The following is a 20,487-nucleotide window of genomic DNA, read 5'->3' as shown; positions in this document are numbered from 1 at the left end:
GGCCTCCATGGCGGGGTCCATCCACCCATCCTTGGATGGCACGATCTGCTCCAGATTAAGAGCCGGGGCAACCACAGGTGCGATTTCCCGAACATATTCTGATGGCAGATCTAGGTCATGCTCCTCGTGACTGTTCGGCGCACCTGTCATGGGCTCGAATCCGTCGAAGATCAAGTCTCCGCGGATGTCGGCGGTGTAGTTCAGGCTTCCAAACCTGACCTGATGGCCAGGGGTGTAGCTATCGATCTGCTCCATATGGCCAAGCCAGTTGGCCTGCAGTGCAAAGCCGCCGAATACGAAGATCTGTCCGGGGAGGAAAACCTCACCCTGGATCGCATCGTTGTAGATGATTAAAGGATCCATCAAGCCTTATCATGACGACACAGTGGAACTCTCAATGAAAGCACCAATGTTGGTGTCAAAACCGGCGGATCTTGGGTAGGGGCCCCGAACTGTGCATCTAAGGCTAATGGTAATAGGAGGCGGGGGACACAATGTTTACCCAGGTTCGGGCTCTCTCGATGGAGGTAATACCCTACTTCCTGCTTGATTGATCTTGATGATATGAGTATTACTAGAGTTGATCTACCACGAGATCATAGAGGCTAAACCCTAGAAGCTAGCCTATGATTCTGATTGTCGTTGTCCTACGGACTAAACCCTCCGGTTTATATAGATACCAGAGGGGGCTAGGTTACACAGAGTTGGTTACAGAGAAGGAGATGTACATATCTGAATTGCCAAGCTTGCCTTCCACGCAAAGGAGAGTCCACCCGGACACGGGATGAAGTCTTCAATCTTGTATCTTCATAGTCCAACAGTCCGGCACAAGTACATAGTCCGGCTGTCCGATGACCCCTAAATCCAGGACTCCCTCAGATGATACTAGGTGGTACACTGTTGTGTGTACCCCCTACGTGAGCTGTCGGTACGACCCTCAGTATATGGTTCGATACATTGAGGTTCTGGATCGCACTGTTCGAGCTCTGGCTGTTGAGTTGTACGCCACGCGTGCACGCTACTATGACACTTTGGAGCGGATGTGTCCAGTGGGTACCACTATGGTTCTTCCTTCATTCATTCCTTACCCGCGCAGGACGGAGATGCCACCAGGTCTTGTGTGGCCTGAGGTGGGGGGTGATACCCCTGCTCGTGGACCTCTTCTTCCGCCTGGAGATCAGCTGGTACACCAGATTCGCCACGGCATGCAGCCTCCTTCCCTCGAGCACCGCCAGGCTTTTCTTCACTGACAGCTGCCTGACTTCAGAGGTTTTCCCCGACGTTGATGTAGAATATCACTATATCACATTGTTGTATCCCTCCACCGCGTGCCTGTGCGCGACCTAGTCAGTCTAGACTACCTTTCCCTTTCTGCACTCGTACTTATGGCTTGTAACCGAACTTATGTATGGATCTATGTGTCGTGCTTGCCTACTATGTTGTATCCATCGAACTCCTTTCATTATGCATGTTTCATCATGAAGGATTCTTTGTGTTTGCAAATTTCTCCGTGCTGAACTACCCTTGTTATATGTTAGCAGGATGGTTAGACCCGCTGGTCGTGTTCGTGGTGGCAACGCCCAACCACCGCCTGAATACATGGCTTGTACGGTCCGACAGTTTGAGATCAACTGCCAATTCATGGAAGGAATGTTGGCTCAGTTCCCTCGGCCCAACGTGAACCAGCAGCCAGCCACTGTGACACTGTATGACTTTGCACATCTCAACCCAAGACTCTACTGCAGCTCAACTCAACCACTTGATGATGACGACTGGCTCCGTGACATCACTTTTGAGCTAGAGTCTGCTGGTGTAGCCCCAGCCAGCTATGTCACCTTTACGACATATTATCTGAAGGGTCCCGCTTCTCAATGATGGGACAGCGACATGCGCTCTTTACCTGCTGGAACGGTCATCACTTGGCTGGATTTCCAAGCTTCTTTCCGTGCCTACTTCATTCCTCAAGGAATTATGGACAGGAAGAAGCGCGAGTTCCGCAACCTCACCCAAGGTAACAAGACTGTGGATGCTTATCAACGGGAGTTCCTTGACTTGTCCCGCTATGCTGAAGATGACATTGCCGCTGATACATGTAAACAGGAAAAGTTCCGTGATGGACTTCAGGCCGATATCAAGCTAGCGCTCCTCATACATGACTTTGCGGATTTTGCCATCTTGGTGAACAAGGCCATTCAGGTCGAAACTGGTCTGCAGGAGCACCTCGGATCCCTCAGGCGCAACCGTGATGCGGGTTCATCTTCGGGCCCATCATTGCAAAAGTGTAAGATATGGATCCCTCATAGCATGTATCCACCAACTGCCCCTGCACCAAGGCAGAACCATGCTACACCTCGTCTGCCTCCTCCACCACCTGGACAGCCGAGACTTCAAGCTCTTGCTTCCCGTCCCAATGATGGGCTATGCTTCAAGTGTCGTGAACCAGGACACCGTGCCAGGGACTTCTCTCGAATCAGTACCAGCTTGCACTTCCTCAAACTGGCCGTGGTAACAATTAGCCCCGCAACAACAATGCCAGGCCTTATGGTCGTGGTCAAGCCAACCACATTGATCTGAATGAAGCTCAAGACTAGCCTGCTACTGTGTTGGGTACTCTTCTTGTTAACTCAGTACCAGCTTTTGTTTTATTCGATTCAGGAGCATCGCATTCTTTCATATCCGAAGATTTTGCATCCATTCACGGCCTTAAATTCGAAGAAATGAACAACCCGCTAGTGGTACACACCCCTACGGGCCAATGTCGAACCACCATGGTTAGTCTCGATGTCCCCGTTGAAATTGAAGGGTTGGAATTCCATGTTTCCCCTATTGTTTTGAAGTTGTCCAATATTGACCTCATCCTGGGAATGGAATGGTTGAAAACACATACTGGTCCTATCATTTGTGCCACTAAAATCGTGCATCTACTACATCCGTCAAGTGAGATAGTGAGATACCATGCTCATCTTGTTCGGAATGCCGAAGCACGGATTTATTCCTTGGATGCGTGAAAAACACTACTTCGAAGCCGAAGTATCTCTCCGGTCCATGTTCTCGGTCAAAATAAACGCCGCACCGTCAGAGGGAATTCAAAATTATAAAAGGATTCAGTGGTCAAATCCTTCTGAAGATGAAACCACTTGGGAACTCCAGGATCGTCTTCGTGATAAATACCCCTCTTTTGTTTCCTTCTACCTCCTAAAATCTTGGGACGAGATTTCTTGTAGTGGAGGAGATTTGTAACGCCCGGATAATTAAGCTACTATAATTCCTTGCTAATGAGGCCACGTCACCACTATTACTGTTGCTAAACTCGTTTGGATTCAAAATGGTTCAAATTCAAATTTAAAACTTATGCCAAAATAAAAGTTCTCAAGTGACAAAATAAAAATGTGCAAACAGTGGCAAATAATTGATAAGTATTGTTGGTGAAGAAATCAAATTTTTATATAAGGTTTAAGTGCTCAAAAATAATTAAAACAGTGGCTTAAGCAATTATATAAATGCCATTTATAATTTCTAAAAATAGCAAACTACTCTTAATAGAGTCCAAACATTTTTGTGGCAAAGGGTTAAACTAAAACCTCAATTTAGGTTTGGGTCCCATTTTTTTAATGAACTAATACAGTGTGGAAATTAAATAAAACAGTAAAAATGAAATGAACTAAAAGTTTTTAAAAAAACTAAACGAAGAAACCCCCCTCCCCCCGGGCCATTTGTCCCAGCTGGCCTCACTGGCTGAGCCAGGCCGGCCCACCTCGCCCTGGCTCCCTTGCTCCCCTGTTCACGGGAGGGCGTGGTCGCACTGATGCCCGCAACGGCACCGACCATCGCCGTGGCGGCCATCTGCCTTCTCCCCCGGGGCTATAAGGCGACCCCGACGCCTCTCCCTCATGCCCCCGAACCCTAGCTACCCCAAATCACTTCCCCCCTTTCTCTCGATCTAGATCGGCGAATCCCCCTCGCGCCCGACGCCGTGGCCTCTCGCCATTCATCCTCACCATGATCGTTGTCGACCTCGCGCCCGCCATCAACCCCGCGCCCTGAGGAGGTGTCCACGAGCCCCTCCGTAGTTGGCCTCGTCGACCCGGACCACCGGTTCGAGCTTGCCGCCCTTCATCAATGTTGAGGCCATCATCTTCTTCCTCGAATCTCCGCCACCGTCCGCGACGATTCCGGCGCCGCTGCAACTCCTAATCTTTCACCGGGCCACCTTGTGCCTACTAGGTGAGCACCCCTCGGCTTTCCCCTCTGTTTCCTCTTCGAATTCGTGCCATAGCACCGTTACCCGCGAGCTTCGACTCCGTAGTCTGCCATGGCCGGAGCCTTGCTCCGCGTGTGCTCACCTGCGTCCACGTCGTACCCCATCTCGCCCGCTGCCATTCCTCCTGCCGCACCGCAACCGTCCCACACGCGCTCGCTGTTGCAGCTCGCCCTGGCCATCCTCTGGATGCCTCCCCTTCCCCCGCATGCGGCCTAACCGCTGCTGACCCGCGTTCTCGTGTCGCTCCACCCCGCTGGCCTCGTCGCCGTCCCCGTGCGCTGCTTCCACGTCTGCTGCTGCCGCCGGCCACCTCCCCTCCGGCCCGCTGCCCTGTTTCGACCGGCAGCCGCGCGGCCCCTGGCCGCCGGCGCCCATGCCCGGCTACCCCCCACCCATCGCTCGGATGGGCAGCGCCCGCAAACCCGAGGCTCCGCCCTGTTTAGCTACGCGCCCGCTATGGCCCTGGGCCATTGGCCTATGGGCCCCACGCCCCTGTTGTATAAAAAAAGATAAAAATTAATTAATTAATTAATTAATTAATTAAAAAGATAATTACCTTAATTAACTAGGGATTAATTAGCCTAATCACTGGATTAGTTAAAACTGAGAATTAATTAACTAGAACTAGCCTATGACACGGGGGCCCCACCCCCTGTTGACGAGTCAAACGTTTACTGGTCAACTGGGACCCCTTGGCCCACCTATCATCCACTGGGTACATTTTGTGTACAGTGTGCTAGGTGCGCCTAGCATTTTACCATTTATTTTCGTATTAAAGTTAATTTCAGAATATTAACAAAACTTTGAAAAATAATAGAAATTAAATTGTAGCTCGGATGAAAAGGTTTTCTACATGAAAGTTGCTCAGAATTTCGAGACGAATCCGGATGCGTGGTCCGTTCATCTACCATACGTCCCTAGCGTAGCGAACTTGCAAACTATCCCCTTCGGTTCATTTGTGTGACACACGTCCGGGACCGGGAAAACTTTCCCGGATGTTTCCTCCTTCGCGAGTAACGCCTAGCACTATGTTAGAACACCTCTAGCCCCGCTTATAATCATGTTGTGCATATGTTTGCGTGTATTTACTGTTTCTTCCCCCTCTTCTCTCCGGTAGACCTCGAGACCGTTGCTGATGCCCATGTGATCGACTACGTCGGCGATGACCCTTCTTCCGTTTCAGCGGAGCTTCCTGGCAAGCCCCCCTTTGATTATCCCGATATCGCCCATTCCATTCTCTCATGCTTGCATTACATTTTGCTACTGTAATTGATTGCTCCTATTCTGATGCATAGCCTGCTTTTTTACCTGCTATTGTTACCTACCTGCTTATCCTAATCTGCTTAGTATAGGTTGGTTAGTGATCCATCAGCGACCCCCACTTTGTCCTTGTTGCCCCTGCTTCATCTTCGACGACTCAGTCAACGTGATCGATGACCAGAGCCCGACACCTCACATCACATCACGCCCCTTTAGTTGCTCGACTCTGCAGAGCTACTATTTAGTGCCGAGGGTGGAACCTCATACATCACTCCTGATGAGATCTCTGTAGTGTAGCTATTCGGTCGTGGTCAGCGAGGGTGGTTCGTCTTTCACTATTCCCATTACGGCTCTGTCGTGCAACACCTCATGTGTGAACCTCGAGGGTGGATCCTCTTACATTCACCTTGATGATTACATCGAGTGGAATCCATCGGGGGTGATTCCTCGGGTTTTCCCCTTGATGTCTGGACACACATTTACCTTGACTTTACTGGAGACCGTTGTGAAAGCCGGGCGGGCCCGGACAACACCCGTACGATGTGACGGTGGCGGCTGGCTGTTTACCGGTATCACCCAGGAGGGGATGATATCTCCGGACTTGTCCCGACAGCCATCACTACTTTAATTGTAATGCACTAACAGGTTTGGGTATTTGTTTTGAGTTGGCCTTTGGCCTTTATGCACTAACCACCACACGAGAACAGTTATGGGCCTCAACGTCGCAGTATCAGCCAAAACTTTGTCAGATGTCCAGTTCAGCATTGCAACACGGCTGGGCCGGCACCATCATGTAGAGGTGGAGCCTGGACTCGCCCTGCACGCAACGACCCGGAGTACAACGGGCGATGGGCCCAGACCCCGGAGTGCTTAGGATGTAGACCGGTGGGGACCTCTCTGCTGAGCCTAGGTAGGGCTGCGACGTGTTGATATTCCAAGGCCGGGCATGACCCAGGAAAGTGTGTCCGGCCAGAGTAATTAAGAGTGTTGGAAAACATGGTGCACCCCTGCAGGGAAGACATATATTTGAATACCTTGTCCATGGTAATGGACGTTCAGACTTATATCCTGATCTTATACAACTACAAATGGATACTTGAGATATGTGGCTCCGGGATTGCTTTCTCGCAAGGAGTCGAGGAAGGATCTCTGGGCATTAATGTTACAACATGCTTGTTAATTATAAACTGCTATTCTTTACTCTTCTACATGCTGCAAGATGCTCGGAGCTGCTTGAAGATGCTAGTCTTTGATAGGCTAGGCCTTTCCCTCTATTCTGGCATTCTACAGTTCAGTCCACAAATAAAACCCTTCCATTTGATACCAATGCATACTTAGTATAGATCTGATGTTTGCGAGTACTTTGAATGAGTACTCACGGTTGCATTGCTCCCCCTTTCCCCCTTCTTTCTTCTTTCCACTTGTTGCAACCAGATGGTGGATCCCAGGAGCCAGATGATGCCACCCCCGCCGACTACTACTACTACCCCAAGGGTGCCTACTACTACGTGGAGCCCGCCGACGACCAGGAGTAGTTAGGAGACCTTGCCTCATCGATCCTTGATGTTGGTGCTAGCCTTCTTAAGAAAGAACTTGTTTAACTTATGTCTCTACTCAGATATGGTTGCTTCCGCTGACTCGCGTGTGTATCGAGCTTTTGTATTCGAGCCCTCGAGGCCCCTGGCTTGTAATATGAAGCTTGTATGACTTTCTTTTGTGTTTAGAGTTGTGTTGTGATATCTTCCCGTCAGTCCCTGATCTTGATCGTACACGTTTGCGTGTATGATTAGTGTACGATTGAATCGGGGGCGTCGCATAAATTCCTGGAGATTCGTAACTCCGACTGGCTAAAATTTTAACACGATTTTTATCCGGATATTACCTTTCTTGCGGCTGAAGAAGGGCACCAACCGCCTTACGGGGTGGCCACAAGCCCCCTAGGCGCGCCCAGGGTAGGGGGCTCGCCCTTAGGGCTTGTGGACCCCTCGGGCATCGTCTCGCGTTGATTCTTTTTCCCAACAATCATATATATTCCAAAAAAATCTTCGTAAGTTTTTGTCACCTTTGGACTCCGTTTGATATGCATATTCTGGGAAATAAAAACATGCAACAAACAGGAAATGGCACCAGGCACTGGATCAATATGTGAGTCCCAAAAATAATATAAAAAGTTGCCAAAAGTATATGAAAGTTGTAGAATACTAGCATGAAACAATCAAAAATTATAGATACATCGGAGATGTATCAGCATGTCACACCCTGATTTTCATGCCACAACACTTAAGCTAATAAATCATGATAAAATGTGGTTTGACAAAAACTTTTGAGTGTTTTGGACCTTGCCTTGATTGGATTTTGTCTGTTGTTTGCAAGTGCTCTAAAAATCAAATAAATCCTCCAACTCTTATACTCCTTCTCCTTGATCCAAAACTTCTGCCCAATGATCATGCCATGTGTATAGTACAACATAGAATTTTCTTACAAAAATAATTTGGCCAAAAAGTATTTTCTAAATTTAGTTTTCCAAAAACCCCTCAATGAAGGTTTGCACTACAAGTACTTGATTTGGGGTATGAAAAATATTTCAAAGAGTACATTTGAAACCTATTAGATATAGGACTCCCTTAAACCACAAAAATATAATTTTAAAAGTTATTTTCCTATTTTATTTAAAAGATTTTTCTTAAGGCGAAAAATGACCTTTAATAGGGAAAATTTATTTTATTGTTTCAAAAATATTTGACAAAATTCATGGAAGCTCATTGGACATATAATGTCCATATATAAGAGTTTCAACACATGGTCATGTTCAAAATATTGGACAAAACCTCCCAAAACCATTTCTGCCCATTTCAAGGATTTGAAATATTTCTACAGGAAATATCTTCATAAAAATCCAAGAAAATTCTAGCATGTCACATATGACATGTTTGATGATATTGCCAAGTCTCATGTCATGGAGAATAATTTAACCCCATGAAATCCCCTCAAAACCATTTCTGTCCATTTTGAAGTTTGAGCAACTTTACATTGCCAAACATGTCCAAATGTTCTCAAACATTATGAACATGCTCAAATGGTCTAACTATTCATCTAGACCAAGTGGCACACGTTGGAGAACAAGTTAACTTGATCAAACTGCCCCAAAACCCTTCCGATCCAGAACCAAATTTGAACAACTCCTATGTCATTGCCGCATTGTTTACTCCCCCCTGCAGCTTCCAGACACAAGTGGTCGCGCCCATTCCGCAAAAAGGCATGCCATGCCGGCCAAAGACACGCTCTGGAGGACGTCAGCGTGCCCCCAACCATTGACGCATCATCCCCCGACCACCTCGAGCCTCCCCCTCGTGCCAGTCGAGGTCCTCGACGTCCGCAATGCGAGAGCCGTGTAGGCCCCCTCCTCTTTCCCTCTCTCTCACCTCCCGCGGCGCATGACCAGAGCCGCCCGGCTCGGCCAATGCTTGCGCGAGCCCGTGGCTCCACCAGGAGCTCACCCCGCTCCCTCTCTCTCTTCTTGGCACACTACTCGACTCCCACGAACACTGTACACAGCCCCTCTCCCTCCCTCCTGGCCTCCCGAGCTGTTGTTGCGGCCACCCGTGCGCCGCGTCCACGATGAGCCACGGGTCGGCTATTTAAGGCCACCCCCGAGCCCCCTCTCTACTCCTTTGGCTCTCTCTCCCTCCCGTGCACCCCTGGACCAGCCCACACGTCTCCCCGTGCCCTTCGTTCACCGCCATGGCCGGAGCGCCGTCGTCGGGCTCCGCCTAAGTTCGGGCTATCCCAAGACTCTCCTCTCTCCCAAGCCACTCCAGTTCCCCCTCACCACCACCACCGACTCGCCCCACACTCCATTCCCTCCTCCCCGCGCCTGCCGGGCAGTGCCAAACCTCGCCGATGGCCTCCTCCGCGGCCACCAAAGACATCGCCGCTGCAGCCCTCCACGGCATGCGTGCAACACATGGATGGGTGCGTCGTGGCCTCCTGAGCACGCTGGTGGGCGGGGCATCGCCGGAGACACTCTGTAGCCCCGGCAATCATCGGCGGGAGCCGCTCTTCCCCGCGGCCAGAGCGCACGCTGGAGGTTGAAGGCGACCTGCGGCTGGGGCCCGCACGTCAGCGACCCAGTGGGTGAGCCCCGCAGTTTAAGTGAAGACGGCTTCGGCGAAGATGCCTTCGATGTTGACCTGTCGCCCACGTGGCCCAGCCGCTGGGCCGGCCCAGTGCGCTGCAGCAATATGCTGCACCCAGTGTGCAGTATAGGTATAAATCCCCCCTCCTTTGTCTTTTTCTTTTTCCTAAAACTTGTAAAATCTCCCAAATATTCATATTACCTCCAAATTTGAAGAATCAAATTTCTACTGACTCCATAAATCAAGGTCTATTTAGTGGGCCACAGTGGACATTTTTGTTGTTCTTGGTTTTCACTGGACCCTTTAAAAAGGTCATTTATACACATAAGTACACTTCAAAAATCCATATTATATTCATTTCAATTCCAAATCCAGTGAAACCAATTTTTAAATGTTTCTAAAATCATGCCTGATTTAATGGGTACTTTTACTCATTTTTATAAAAAAGGCATTCTGTAGACAACTTGCAGATCCAATAAATCCATTGTTTCCATCATATTATAATGTTGAGAAATAACTACTGAACCAATTCCAATGAAACCACTCTGGTTATTTTCCATATAACTAGAGGAGTCCTAGAAAAGTAAACTTCATATTTTTAGAGCACTTTTATTTTTGCCTGTGTTGCTTATTGTGATTGTTTCCGGCATTAGTTGACGAAGTAGACGGAGTACTTGAAGAAGGACCAGAAGATTTCAAGACTCTGATGAACCAGGCAAGAAGCCCTTTGACCATAACACCCCTCTTGTTCATTGGTACCCTTTTTCCGATTGCATGATGATGAAATATGACGGTGGTAGACTTGTTGTGAACCACCACATGATGCATGCCCTTACTCATGACATTACCTTGTTCATGATTGCATTGTTAAGAGACTAGTTGATGCATAATGATGCAGGTGTACCATGAACTCTTCATGGATACATTCATTCAAAAACCACATCGGGTGCCCCTAATGCCCTTGGGAGATGTTGAACTAAGGTCACCACTTGAGGAAGAAGTGGTGTGCCGAAGAGAGATTCTGGTGTACATAAAATGATGGATTAGATTTATGTGTGATTACCATCCCAACCAAACATGCGCAACCACTCTACCCCTTTATGGGACGGGGCATTATTGATTACCTAGTTCGTGCTAGCATGGATGCCCACATTACTAGTGACGGGAGTGACGTGGTCACTCTCGGGACGGGGTTGTGCTTGGATAGGCGGCCATGACTGTTTTCACAGGGCACCGGACACACCGCTGGTACCCCCGTGCATGTGAGATGTGATGAGTATGGGAGCATGGCTCCACCAGATTAAATTGTGAAAATGATTGGCACGGGGGCTGTTACCAATCGAGTGGACTCTATGTTGGTCACGACTTGATAGAGGCAGAGGTGTCCCGTCTTTCGATGAGATGATGGATATCGCTTTGGTGGAAGTCAACTTTGACGATCCGACTTCGAACGTGCGAGGACGTCGCGCCTTAGCAATCGCTAAACCAACTCCGAGAGGTTATTGACCACGCCGGAGCACGATCAACTCGACCACGAGGGTCTGTTTCCTGCGAGCAAACGAAGAACAAGTAAGAAACTGAGATTGCAATCTGGATATTGCAAATATAAGATGAAAGCTTTATTGATCAAGGTGGGGTTCTGTGATGCCTTTGTCTGGTCGTTGAGCACAAACGAAGTACGCGAAGTTGCAGCTATGGCGAACTTTAATCTAAACAAAACCCAAAGTCTGAACGGTGCCCTAAGGGTTGTATATATGGAGGAAGAGAGGGGGAATTTCGTGGCCCTTGGTGGAGGGGTCCGAAATCAACCATATCTCTTGTTTCCCCACACATACGGACTCTAAAAATAGCCTATACTAATGTATTCCGAAATTACATGGGCCTGGCCCAATAAAAAGGTGATGCAGCACCTATAATAGCCTCTGGACGAAATTTATGAAGTGGCATCTTGTATATTTCGTCCAAGGCTTCATGCACTCGTTATGGTGGCTTCAAAGACCTGAAATCATCACTCGTAACTCCGTTCTTGTTCCCCTTGCACATGCCATCATCTCCATGCTTTCTCTTGCTCCAATGTTCATCCTTCTCCAAGCTAGGCCCTTCATTTGTAAGCAAAACAAATGTATCCAATTTAGGCAGCATCATATTCTCATGAACATTAGAATCATTACCAAGAAACAAAATTACCTGGTAATTTAGTTGGCGTGCGCGAGCTCTAGTAATTGGTCCAGTATGTATAGCAGCAGGGGTTGTGGGTGTAACAATGGTATTGATGTCCACATCATCCTCCCCTTCTTGAAATGAGGTCGTCCTCGACGGAAGTTCATCTTCCTCACCCAAATAAGGCTTCAAATCTGCAATGTTAAAAGTGGGACTAACCCCAAAATCTGCAGGCAGCTCAAGTTTGTATGCATTATCATTTATTTTCTCTAACACCTTAAAGGGACCATCAACACATGGCATTAGCTTTGATTTTCGCAAATCAGGAAACCTATCTTTACGCAAATGTAACCAAACAAGATCTCCAGGTGCAAACACAACATGTTTTCTACCCTTATCTCCAGCAAGTTTTATATTTAGCATTCATATGCTCAATGTTTTCCTTAGTTAACTCATGCATTTTTAAAACCAATTCAGCACGTTGTTTAGCATCAAAATTAACCTTCTCCGAAGATGGAAGAGGCAACAAATCAATAGGTGCACGAGGTAGGAAACCATACACAACTTCAAAAGGGCACATCTTAGTAGTAGAATGCAATGAACGATTATAAGCAAATTCAATATGAGGCAAGCATTCCTCCCACATTTTCTTATTATTCTTCAAAACAGCCCTGAGCATAGTAGACAATGTTCTATTGACTACTTCAGTTTGTCCATCAGTTTGGGGGTGACAAGTAGTACTAAAAAGCAGTTTAGTCCCCAACTTAGCCCATACACATCTCCAAAAGTGGCCAAGAAATTTAGTATCACGATCTGAAACAATAGTATTTGGCACACCATGCAAGCGAATAATTTCACGAAAGAACAAATCAGCAACATTAACAGCATCATCGCTTTTATGACATGGTATAAAGTGTGCCATTTTCGAGAATCTATCCACGACAACAAATATGCTATCCCTCCCCTTCTTTGTTCGAGGTAAACCTAAAACAAAGTCCATAGATATATCCTCCCAAGGAACACTAGGTACAGGCAAAGGCATATATAAACCATGAGGATTGAGTCGTGACATAGCTTTTTGACATGTAGTGCAGCGAGCAATAAAACGCTCAACATCCCGTCTCATATTTAGCCAAAAGAAATGTGTAGCAAGTACGTCCTCCGTCTTCTTCACGCCAAAGTGTCCCATTAATCCTCCTCCATGCGCCTCCTGCAACAACAAAAGACGAACAGAGCTAGCTGGAATGCATAGCTTGTTAGCACGAAACACAAATCCATCGTTAACGACGAACTTGTTCCACATTCTTCCTTCTTTACAATTCTGCATTACATCTTTAAAATCAGCATCATGCACATATTGATCTTTGATGGTCTCCAAACCAAATATTTTGAAGTCAAGTTGTGAAAGCATAGTATAGCGACGAGATAATGCATCAGCAATAACATTTTCTTTTCCCTTCTTGTGTTTACTGATATAAGGGAAAGTCTCAATGAATTCAACCCATTTAGCATGTCTACGATTCAGCTTAGCTTGACTTTAATATGTTTCAAAGATTCATGATCAGAATGTATAACAAATTCTTTGGGCCATAAATAATGTTGCCATGTTTCTAAAGTCCGAACAAGAGCATATAATTCTTTATCATAAGTAGAATAATTCAGACTAGGCCCACTCAATTTTTCAGAAAAATATGCAACAGGTTTGCCATCTTGTAATAACACACCTCCTAATCCAATTCCACTAGCATCACATTCAAGCTCAAAAGTCTTATTAAAATCAGGAAGTTGGAGTAAATGAGCATGTGTCAACTTATCTTTCAATACCGTGAAGGCTTCTTCCTGTGCGGTACCCCAAAGAAAAGGCACATCTTTCTTTGTAAGCTCATTGAGAGGTGCAGCAATGGTGCTGAAATCTCTCACAAAACGCCTATAGAATCCAGCGAGGCCAAGAAAACTCCTCACTTGTGTGACCGTTTTGGGCTGCGTCCAACTCTCAATAGCGTCAATCTTGGCTTTATCAACTTCAATTCCCTCTGGAGTAACAACATAGGCAAGAAAAGATACTCGGTCAGTGCAAAAGGTGCACTTCCCAAGGTTACCAAACAAACGTGCATCACGTAGAGCAATAAAAACAGCACGTAAATGTTCCAAATGTTCTTCCAAAGATCTGCTATAAATCAATATGTCATCAAAGTAAACTATCACAAATCGTCCAATGAAAGCACGTAAAACTCCGTTCATTAATCTCATGAAAGTACTAGGTGCATTAGTTAAACCAAAAAGCATGACTAACCACTCATATAATCCAAACTTAGTTTTAAATGTTGTTTTCCATTCATCTCCCAATTTCATACGAATTTGATGGTATCCACTACGCAAATCAACTTTGGAGAATATTGTAGAGCCACTCAATTCATCAAGCATATCATCTAGCCTCGGAATAGGATGACGATAACGAATAGTAATATTATTAATGCCTCTACAATCAACACACATACGTGACGTACCATCCTTTTTCGGCACTAGAATAATAGGAACAGCACAAGGACTAAGGGATTCACGTATATAACCTTTGTCGAGAAGCTCTTGTACTTGACACATAATCTCCTTCGTCTCCTCTGGATTGGTACGGTATGGCGCACGGTTTGGCAGTGAAGCACCGGGAATTAAGTCAATCTGATGCTCAATCCCTCGAATAGGCGGTAATACCGGTGGCACGTCTTGTGGAAAGACGTCAGCGAACTCCTGCAAAATGTTAGTGACAGCAGGAGGCAAAGAGGAAGGCACGTCCTCGAATGAAAATAATGCCTCTTTGCACACAAAAGCATAGCAAACAGATTTGCTGAAATCTAGCTCATCAATATCAGATTTGGTGGCAAATAAACATGCACTTTTCAATTTAATTTCAGAAGCAACACTAGATGGCTTATTATTAGGCTTCATTTGTTGCTCAAATTCTTTTGCCACAATCTGATTTTCACTCTTATTCTTCTCCTGTTTTGCTTTATTAGCTCTATTAATATCATCTTTCAAAATAGAATCGGGAGTCATAGGAAGCAAAGTAATATTTTTATCCTTATGAACAAGAGTATACTGATTATTTCTACCATGGTGTACAGAATTTTTATCAATTTGCCATGGTCTACCAAGTAATAAGGAACATGATTGCATAGGTACCACATCGCAATCAACATAATTAGCATATGTAGAGATACTAAAATGCACACGAACAGTACGTGTTACCTTAACCTTGCCGCTGTTGTTGAACCATTGGATGTAGTAAGGATGTGGATGTGGTCTTGTGGTGAGAGAAAGCTCCTCCACCATCTCCATGCTAGCCAAGTTGTTGCGGCTACCTCCGTCTATGATGACGCGCACAGAACGTTCCTTCACAACTCCCTTGGTACGGAACAAATTGTGCCTATGATTTTGCTCAGCTTGTGTGACCTGCACACTCAAAACATGTTGAGCAACTAAACGTTCATACCTGTCAGCGTCTTCAGGAGCCATGTATTGCGTCTCATGATCAGAATCATCTCCACCATGTTCTTCATGTGTAATAAGAGCCAAAGTCTCCTCATCATAGTCCCTAGCAGACTCATATCCACCATCCTCGGTAGCAATCATCACACGCTGAGATTTGCATTCTCTCGCATAATGACCTCCTCCCTTACAACGACGACAAATAATATCACTTGTGTGCCTTGTTGATGCCATGGAAGAAGAACTCTGTGCAGGCCCGGCAAGTGCGCTCTTGGCAGATAATGGTGGTTGTGCCTGTTTTCTTGTATCACGGCTGGAGGAGGCACCTGATTGAGGTGCTGGTGCAGTTGAAGTAGAAGATGCACGTGGTGTCCATGATGAAGGTCGGCCTGCAGAAAAGTTAGTTCGCGCCAATGCTTGTCGATCCTGCACTTCATGTTCAGCTTTACAAGCAAGATGGAATAAACGAGTGATATTAGTATACTCCTTATAGTCTAGAATGGTCTGAATCTCTCTATTTAATACACCCCAAAAACGTGCAAGCATAGCTTAATTCTCCTCAACAATACCACATCTAATCATGCCAGTTTGTAATTCCTGATAATATTTTTCTACAGAATTTTTCCCTTGTCTTAAACGCTGCAATTTTTGAAGCAATTCACGTTGATAATATGGTGGAACCCAACGCGTATGCATAGCAGTTTTCAAAGCAGCCCAAGTAGTTGGAATAGGATATAATCTACAATGTTCAGACCACCATACACATGCAAAACTAGTGAAAGCACAAATAGCAGCGGCAACCCGTCTCTCCTCAGGATATTGTAAACATGTAAATCGTTGTTCAGTTTCTAACTCCCAAGTAAAATATATATATCAGGAACATATCTACCCTCAAATGGTGGAATATTCAATTTCAGTTTAGGAATATGGACATCATCTCGTACCTGAGGTGGTGGTGCAGGCCTACCATTGCGAATATTTGCATGTGGACGACCTGGTGGGTGTGGTGCAGGTGGTTGCACGTAGTTCTGATTTTGATCAACCTCATCCTCGTAATCTCCCACATAATCATCCTCCTCCGCATCAGCAGCAGGAGCCACAGAAGTATCAACAGCAGCACCAACAGTTTGGCCAAATGCAAGAGGGACACGGCTTGCTCGGCGGAGGTCTGTGTCTCGACGTGGAGGTAGTCGTTGTTGTTGTTGTTGGAGAGGTGCATTAGGTGCAGCGGGTGGTGGTGGTGGAAGACGCGCGAGCAATTCATTAAACTTGTTATCGAGCTTTGTTTCGAACGTCTTCTCCATGCCATCTATCTTCTCCATGGCCTCTTCAAATCTGTTTAGCACATCTTGCACCTGTCCACTCATCATTTGCTGAAATTTATCATGCAAATCCTTATTCGTCATGTTCTCCCAGTCAGTCTCGTCGGCTTGTGATCCTGGCATGGTTAGCAGCAATAGAAACACACAAGAATATGATCCTACAGACTACTAACAAGAGGTGGTGGTGGGTGTCACAAATCCGTCAAGCAAATCTCAAATTCTTACCAGTTCTTACCCAGCAGCAGGCGGCGATCGGCAACCGTTGTAGTCAAAACTCTCAAAGCTTGGATAGAGCGATTACCAGGGAGAGTCAAACGCACAACGTAGATGTATGTGGAGCTGGGAAGGGTTATTATAGGGTAGCAAAAAGGGTCAGCAATAATCAATTCAGAGATGCAAAGTTGAATAAACGCTCAACGACGGTACAGTGCTGGTCCTAGGCTAGACTGTGCTAGAGACGCGAGCCTAGAACACCAACAAAATCACGGCGCGACACGTAAACAAGGAAGGAGCACACTCTGAATTTTTTGTTCTCTCTTTTTTTCCTTTTTTTGCACTCTGATACCACTTGATAGAGGCAAAGGTGTCCCGTCTTTCGATGAGATGATGGATATCGCTTTGGTGGAAGTCGACTTTGACGATCCGACTACGAACGTGCGAGGACGTCGCACCTTAGCAATCGCTAAACCAACTTCGAGAGGTTATTGACCATGCCGGAGCACGATCAACCTGACCACGAGGGTCTGTTTCCTGCGAGCAAACGAAGAACAAGCAAGAAACTGAGATTGCAATCTGGATTTTGCGAATATAAGATGAAAGCTTTATTGATCAAGGTGGGGTTCTGTGACGCCTTTGTCTGGTCGTTGAACACAAACGAAGTACGCGAAGTTGCAGCTATGGCGAACTTTAATCTAAACAAAACCCAAAGTCTAAACGCTGCCCTAAGGGCTGTATATATGGAGGAAGAGAGGAGGAATTTTGTGGCCCTTGGTGGAGGGGTCCGAAATCAACCCTATCTCTTGTTTCCCCCCATATACGGACTCTAAAAATAGCCTATACTAATGTATTTCGAAATTACATGGGCCTGGCCAATAAAAAGGTGACGCAGCACCTATAATAGCCTCTGGACGAAATTTATGAAGTGGCATCTTGTATATTTCGTCCAAGGCTTCATGCACTCGTTATGGTGGCTTCAAAGACCTGAAATCATCACTCGTAACTCCGTTCTTATTCCCCTTGCGCATGCCATCATCTCCATGCTTTCTCTTGCTCCAATGTTCATCCTTATCCAAGCTAGGCCCTTCATTTGTAAACAAAACAAAAGTATCCAATTTAGGAAGCATCATATTCTCATGAACATTAGAATCATTACCAAGAAACGAAAATACCTGGTAATTTAGTTGGCGTGTGCGAGCTCTAGTAATTGGTCCAGTATGTATAGCAGCAGGGGCTGTGGGTGTAACAATGGTATTGATGTCCTCATCACGACTACGGAAAGGTAGTGATCGGGTGCTTACCCCGGGTACTTAAGGTACCGTGGGTCATGGATGACACGAAAGCTTCCCGGATCTTGTGGGTAAAGTGTGCAACCTCTGCAGAGTGTCAAACTATTCAAATAGCCGTGTCCACGGTCATGGACAGTTGGGAGGTGCTACTTAAACCATGTCCAGAAATTTTACAATCTCGGTGCATGTGTGTGTGGAAGAGAGCTATTTGTGTCAAGGTGGTGACTTGACATGTTGAGTGAAATGGCATTGATCCAAACTCTATTTATGTTGATATCTGTAACCTGTTCTCAAGGTTACCCATGTCCATTGATGCATATCTCACAAACTGGTAGTACTTCTCAACTAGCATGAAGCTAGGTAGCTTACTTGTTGTACAATTGCATTGTTACTTTGAACCAAATCATGGGTTGCTTGCGAGTACATTCAAAGTACTCATTGGCTTGCCACTGGTTATTTTATTGGCCAGGCACGAAAGATCATGATGTGAAGAAGAGTTCTTTGGTGAGATCGTGCGAGCTAGGACGCTTTCCCAGTCAGAATGCCTGTAGGGTTAAGGCAGATGGCATGGGTCCAAGTTATTGATGAAGATTTCTGCTGCAATATTATACTCAAGGCTTAACCATAATGGTCTTAATTTATGTAAGAAGGTATGTATGGATGTAAGACTCTTGATATTCAGCTCCTGTCTGTTCAGTGAGCATTGATCTCTGGGATCACTATACACGTGCATTCGGTGATCACGACTTATGAGTCGGGGTCCCCACAGAGCTGGTATTAGAGCCATCCTGACTGTAGGAACCCTTAGTTAGCATGGTCGTTAGTTAGGGTAAAACTATTTCCAAAACTATTACTAGTTTTCAAAACTATCTATACTTCTCTTCCCTTCTCAGTTTTTCGAAAACTAAGGTATACTTTCCCCATCGATCTCTTCTCTTCAAAATTATTGCAAACGGTCGCTAGCACCCTCAAGCCCCTGACCACGGGATTCCTTGTAATCCTCGTGGATAGGCTAGAAGGGATACACCTTACTCGACGAACGCCCACATCTTCTGAACACAAGATTGGCAACACCACATCAAGACGATGCCAACAGAAGGTATGCCCTCAAGGAATTTAGGACATGAAGACCCAGAGGATGGTGACACCTTTGAATTAACCCCAGGATGATGCAACACTGGCCTATGAAGATCAGGGCATGGGATATGCAAGGTCATGATATACATCGCTAGTATAGCAACCCTGTCCTTATCATTGTTATGCTGGGAACCACCGGTGGATGATAACCTCACCATTTGGTCCACCTCACTATAGTAGGCAGAAAAACGGTTCTCAGCATCCCCCGCTCTCGGAAAGGATACTGGAAACAGTGTGTCTGACAGATTGGACCTCTACTATGCCTTGTTAGTGTCATTACATAAAGGATTGCCTACCTGGTACACTCGACGCCTTAGAAGGCAAAAGGGATCATCGTGAATAAGAAGATAAGAGGAGACCAAGTCAATGCCAGCTACGAGGAGCCACCTTCACCCCATCACTTCTACATGCAAGAAGTTGTTGAAGACTCTTCAGGCTCAACCTGGATTGTTTCATCAAACAACTATAGGAGACATAGCGACACCCGAGGAAAACCCAGAGGACTGCAGGAGGCACGGAGCAAAGCACGACTACTGAATCCGAGAACCCCTAGGGTAGGATGAGTCGTGTACCCCCTATGCGCAGTCGAGTCCGAATGATGGTTCCACTAGAACCATGATTGTGTGTTGCTTGTTTTTATTTGTTTGTTTTTTGATATCAGTCGCCCTAGGTAACAAGTACGTGACTATATCACCTTCCTTATCTTAATGCTGGTGTGTGGCCCTTTCGGCACTTGTTGTTTGCACTTGCACTATAGATCCCCTTTAGGCATCCCACCTCCTCTATGCCACTTTTCCCTCTTAGCTCTTTCCTCAACTGAAGACCGGCAAGACAAGCTACACCAAGGATTCTGCCTCGGCAACCAACTAGCAATGAGGGCTTCTGCTACAATCTCCACGACCAAGTGCAACCCCGTAGAATTATGTTTAACCCTCCAGACTAGAAACCCATTCCTAGACCCTTCGAGATTTCACAAGATACCCCATATCGAATCCTTAACCATGTGCTTAACCCACAGAATTGCAAGAGAACCAGTTAAGCGACAGTAACCTTGCTCATCACTGGGTTCATTATGGAACTAGTGGGCATAGTGAATTAGCGCAGTATCATCCTAAGATAGCACCAAACTAACGATGACATAGGGAAGACCAATTTGAGGATATAGGAATAGAGGACAAATGACTTGATGAGTTTATATTAGAGACCTTGAGGAAGTATTGAGA

Source organism: Triticum dicoccoides, chromosome 7B (assembly GCF_002162155.2).
Source record: "Triticum dicoccoides isolate Atlit2015 ecotype Zavitan chromosome 7B, WEW_v2.0, whole genome shotgun sequence".
Lineage (NCBI taxonomy): Eukaryota > Viridiplantae > Streptophyta > Magnoliopsida > Poales > Poaceae > Triticum > Triticum dicoccoides.
Note: the sequence above shows the minus strand (reverse complement) of the source record.